Raw genomic sequence first — 6,158 nt, 5'->3', positions numbered from 1 at the left:
CTGAAACATCTATTTACCCAAAATACTTTCCTCGTTGCCAGTGATTTTAATTTTTTTTTTCCAGCTCACAAATTTGAGCCAGAAGTGGTATGTCTGTATCTAAAGTTCTTGGTGGATAGTCTTTCATGGGTTTGTCCAGTCCCTTTTTGAATCCTTGACAGCATGTTTAGCATGGGTCAAGAATTTCTGTAGCTTACCTACATGCCATGTGGAATTAAATTTATTCCTTTTTATCTTACACACTGCAGTGTTATTTTATACGTCTTAGTTGCTTTTTTTTTGTTGTTTGGTTTTTACTGGAAGAAACAATGAAACAGCTTCAAAGCACTCCTGGTGTTTACAGTCTTGCCCCATCACCTTCAGGCTTCACAGCTTAAAGAAGAGGACATTCTATTTAACTGTGTCACATGGAGAGACCTTTGAAACCTTTTGGCCATCCATGTATCCCTTCCTGTATGCTGCATTCCAATTGTTCTGTTAAAAAGCTTTCAAGATACAAGAGCATTTTCAGCTTTTATTTTTCTTTCCTCAGTTGCTTTTCTGACCACTACTAGTTTTGAGCTGATGTTTTCTTAGATCTCTTAAAACTGGGGGCTCATTTCTTTCATATTAACTTGGTGCTTATTTCTGTACTGTGAAGCTCAAACTTTTCTTTTTAATTATTGTTCCGTATGCATCACTTTATACTGAATTTCAACTGTCTGGTTTGCTGTCCAGGTGCCCAGTGGTCAGACCTGCTTTTGCAGGTCTTGTACTCAGCCCTGGTCTTTAATATCTGGATGAATTGACTTTTATCACCCCACTGTTCATCTTTTCCAAGGCATTAGTTTGGTGTTAAAATAGGACAGATACGGCTTTGCTCCACCGTAAACGTCTTAATATACAATCTGGTCATATGAATCGGGTTTCCTCTTGTGTACTTGTTTATTGACTTATTCAAAGGATTGGAGCAGATAGGAGTCATGTCTCTCAAATGAAGTATTAGCTCTGCAAAGTGACATTTGCTAATGTATCCACTGCTTTTTGTAAATTCTTGCCATTTGGCTTGTGGGTTAAAATAAAGGGGAATTACAGGGTTGCAGCAGTAATTCTGTGCTGAAAACAATCTGTTACTCTGCACAGAGTTGCATATACACTCTTGCATTAGCAAGCTTTGTCCTCCTTTCAAATCACTGATACTACCAGAAGAGCTTTGAGTAGATGTCTGTTATGAAAGCTAAGAACATGCCTTTTCCAAGAATTTTGAGCACGGACACAACATATTTCTGGCCACTCTTTAAAGAAGCAAATTAATTTTGAAATGTGAACAAGCTAATGTAGATCATAGTAGTCCATACCAATAAATGTTTAAGTAAGATGTGCTCATCAGCAGATTGAAATTGTTTTGGGTTGTTTTTTTTTGGAGGGGGGGTGAAGTTGTGCAGTAATACTAAAAAAACAAAAGTGCAAAAATAACTTTGGAGTTTGTTCGCTACCAAGAGAAAGAATATCCATGGCTGAGACCCTGGCTTTCAGAGAAATCTCTAGGTTTGTACAGGCCCAGGACTTTAAGGTTTGGGCACTTGCAGATATGATGTTGTTATAACAGAAAAATCCTATATTAAATGTAGATGTTTATTTCACTTATCCATTGTAGCTAGAGGGAGTAATGCAGAAGTTAGCACAGCCTGCTTTCTCTGCTTGCAAGTAAGAGAACTAGTCAATTTTGTATTTCTCCTTGTGCAGTATTTAAGAATATGGAGTAAAGGAGAAAGTTTTATATTTACCCCATCTACCAGTTAATGTCTTTTTTGGACATCTGTCTTCTGTTATTTCTTCACTTTCAGCACCTTCTTTGTGTCATAATTTGCTGAGTATTTTTTAAATATGATAGAATACTTTTTCTAATTTTCCTTTTTCTGGGAGTGAGGTTGAGGGGGGGGGGGGGGTGTCCTTTAAAAATATCCCAAATCCTTCATTTACATTCTGCAGTCTTAGAATTTGATAAGTTTGAATAAATAAATTCCACAGTGGATGGAAATAATTTGCCCTGTTCATCATGATGAGAAAGTAGGCAAAGCTCTGTTATAAAAAGCAGATTTTGACATCTTTAAGTTCTGTTACTTATTTTTTGCATAACTCAGAGCATTACCTAAGTTTGTACCATTGTAGAAATTTCTTTATGAAAGTTTTCTTTCTCACTCCATAATGCTCTCTTGACCAAGCAGCATTAAGCATCTCTTCTCCAGCTGAAATCCTCTGTAACTTTAGATCAACCTTTCTTATAAAGTTTGTGTTGTTGCAATTCTGTTACGTTAACTTGATTCCTTGAGGGCAGAATTAGAGAGGTAGCTAGAGCTACCAAAAAGTAGCCAGTCACTGAACATAGCAAAGTTTAAATTTTTGGTTTCAAAGGCCTTGTATAAAGAAAAAAAATAAAATCCTAATCCTCTAGGCAGAGGGTTTAGTGTTTTCAGACTCCCAGTTCACAGGAGAGGAAATTTAAGCTTTAGACATGAAAATGCTTAGGAGGGTTGTTCTTCCTTCATGGGACTCTGGTGAATACCCTTTGCAGCTATTGGGATTTTTTTTTTGCCAGCTGTGATAAATGTGTTAATCATTTGACAGCCAGAGATGCTGTCAGTTTGGTAGGTGTATCTTATCTTTATTTTCTTTTGTAAAATTCATGTAATTCTTTCAGATACGTATTTTCATAATAAAAAAAGTAAAACATGTTTCAGTGCTATAAGAGAAGCAAATGGTTTGTCAGAGTTGAAACCAGTGAGCAGTGATGCCTGACTCAGCAGATCTGGCTTGTGAGAATTTGAGTGAATGCTTTTGATTTGGAGCACGGATTTTATTTTTAAACTTTTGAGTTTTGTCTTTCAGTCCTGCTGCTTTGCCTAGTCAGAAATAGATACAATGTAGTACGTTACACTTACACACTTCATACCATATGTGTATTCAAAAGTGATTGCTGAGGGTCGGAACATGGCTCCTTTCTTAAGAAAACGTGCTACTTCAAGAAACCTCACTTCCTATGTTGGTCAGGATAACAAATAGGAATTTGTTACAAAATTCTGAATTTGGGGTAATTGCAAGAGAGCACTCTGGATAAATGAGGGCATATCCATGGGCCAACGAGGCAGTCTAGGGCGAAGGCAGTTACTGCAGCTGTATGTTGTTTTATGGGGCTGGCCTTACCTCTTGAATAACTTCAGGAGGGTGTGTGCCATAGAGTGCCTAGTACAGGTGTTCATAACTCCAAGTGTTAGAAGGGCAGTGGAGGATCTGGCAAGTGTCTCCTTGTGGCTGTATTTGTGTAAAGCGAGTCCTCCTAGTACAAGCTAATCTGGGATCCCTTTGGTAAGCAGCAGAGAGAGATTAGTTTGCTCAAGAAAGGAGGTTGTGAACAGCTGAGCATGGTTTGCAGCAGCTGGGTTAAGGAGCTATTCTTTGGGACAACAGAGCATTTCAGGTTGCGGGAGGATGGGACAAAAGGACTTGACTACATCTTCCATCTCACAATAGAAAAAATTTAAAATAATCAAAAGGCTGGATTTGTCCATTTCCCATATGTCCAATTCATCTGAGGTTGGTTTAAACTGTTACCTCCTTGGAACAGGAAATACATCGCTTCCTGTTTTACAGAGCACTGAGCTGGATGTCAGCTCTTGTTAAACAGAAAAGAATAAGAAAGCAATTAGCCTGGTGGATAAAAGGCAGGAAAAAGTCTCTTAACTATGAAAAATCAACACTTGGGGAAGCAAACCACATGTGGAGAACAAATGCTGGAAAAAATACCCAACTGTTTGGAACAAATTCCTTTATTACTTAAATAAACAGCAGCATAATTTGGTGGAGTGACAGTGTGAGCTGTTCTGTACCCTGTATCTGTAAGAAGAACTCATTGCTAACTTAAAAGCAGATGGCTTTATATGGCGCTGGGTGGATTCTCTGGGAAATGTTAGTTATATACTGTGATGCAGGAAGAGGAATATCCTAATAACGCTGCAGCGGGCTGAAAGGAACATGGATAGTATAAAACAAGTACAAAATATGCTGTGTCTGTATCCCATATTTCAGGTAGATTAAAAGCAGTCATGGATTTTTTTTTTTTCAACAGTATATGTCCGCTGGGAGAACAGACATCTTAAAGTTCATTCGGATCAAGATGCAGATGCCAATAGGCTCATGGCCAGGCTCTGTTGTGCATTCTTAGGTTTGAAAAATACTTCCCTTCCTGCTTTGGAGACAAAAACCCCTTTTACTCTTTGTGTTTTGATTACTCATTTTTTGAAGCAAATGACGGCAAGTTACTTGAAAGAATTTTAATGGGCTTTTTTCTCTCCTTTCAAATAAAGGCACAGTATCAGCACAAAGCAGTGGACACTTCAGGAATGCCAGTATTTCTGTAGAGTCTTATTTAAATCAGACAAATAAAGGTGAGAGTAAAGAACTTTTGATTACCTTTTAAGATACAACTAAAACTTAAATCTCCTGAATGCCTCATGCCTCGCTCTATGCTGGTCACAACTGAGCTGATCCCTGTAGAACCCCTGTTCTTGGAGCTCATGCTTCAATAGATCTGCTTACACCTTTTGTTCTCTGCCATGTTGTTGCTTTACTGAGGTGCCTGTTATTTGAGTTTATTATATCACATCTAAATTTAGCCTATAATCTCTTTAGGACAGCCACAATAGTTGCAAAGTCAGAGCTGAGCAATTCTCATGGGTTTGAGCTACCTCTGTGCTGTCCTGATCATCTGGTTTCACAAGGCAAGTGCAGCTTTGGCGTAACATGGATGAGTCGTCTGGCTTTCTCAGTTATAGTAATGGAATATAGCGTACTGCATACTGCAGCTTGGTCCTGGACATGTCCTTACGCTGACGTCTGCAAGAGTATCTTAGAAAAATAAGAGCTCAAGTTAGCAAAGTCTGTCCTTTACCACCACTAGGGCTTTTTTTCTGCTGGAGCCAGTGCAGAAGGTTGGGTCTTGCACAGTGCGCTGTGGGCCAGGCCTATTACAAAAGCACTATGGCGTGCACATGCTGTCTGTCATAGCTGCCAGTTGCTCAGTGAAGTACCCTAGCAGTTGTTTGCCCAAGGACCTGTTTCTCTCCCACCTACGTGATCTGAAGAAGTAATTGTACCAAAGTTTACATGGAGTCTTCAGCTTCAGTTTTTAAACCTGAAAATGTTTCTTCATTTAGGCTGCAACCACCACTTGTCACCCATCAGCAGGGAACATGCAAGAGTACAAAGACTCAAGTTTCACTGGAAACGTTGCCTGCAACTAACTCTGTGTTGTGAGTTTTGCAGTGGAAATTCTTTCCTGTGAAAGCACCAGAAAGCTGTAGTGAAAAGAAACTGTGGTTGCCTGAGTCTGTATACCATGCTAGGCCATAGCCTTTGGCTTAGTGGTGGGTCAGGACACCTTTAGATAGGTTTGACTCCTGCTCTGGTTTTCCTAGGAATTTGTGTGGGTTCTGATGATGGAAATGCAGTGCTGGGCCAGGAGATAGGAGATTGTGAGTTTGGGCTATGTTGATATAAGAAGGTAAGATGCGGAGGAAGGGAAAGCTTGGAAAAAACCAGCCTATATAGGTAATTTGTTGCATAGTGTAAGGATGTAAGTGTTAACCTTTGCACGTGGGATATCTGGTTTCTAGTACTGGCTTTGTCCTGCTGGACAGTCCTGGGTTGGCTATGACGCTTGTGTGCCTCTCTTTCCCCACTAAAGGAGGCATAATATCTCTCTTTTTATAATGTCCCATAGTACCTCTAGATGCTACATGACAGCTAAGTACTATACTTATACAACAAAAACACAGATAAAAATGCACTCCTGGGAAAGGTTGAATCCTGCTCTCTTCTCTCCCTTGTGGGCTGCTCTGGCATCAATAGTGAGCCAGGTGATCACCCCACTCTTCTGTCTCTCTGCAGAATGGGGTAAGATGGGGTGGTCCCCCAACATAAGCGTGCTTCTTTTCTCCTCCTTTGAAAACACTATGTAAATTTTGTTGTATGAACTCAGGGTACTGTAACATACAAAGTGTAGAAGGCAAATGCATCATGGATCTCTGAATCACTAAGAAAAAGCAGCCAGCTTTGTTTTGTTTTTATTTTGGTTTAGTAAAAACACACTTCCCACACTAACTTCTGAAACTTACACGTGG

The sequence above is a fragment of the Accipiter gentilis genome, chromosome 8, assembly GCF_929443795.1.
Source record: "Accipiter gentilis chromosome 8, bAccGen1.1, whole genome shotgun sequence".
Taxonomy (NCBI): domain Eukaryota; kingdom Metazoa; phylum Chordata; class Aves; order Accipitriformes; family Accipitridae; genus Astur; species Astur gentilis.
The sequence above is the reverse complement of the archived record's forward strand: the minus strand, read 5'-3'. Positions refer to the sequence as shown.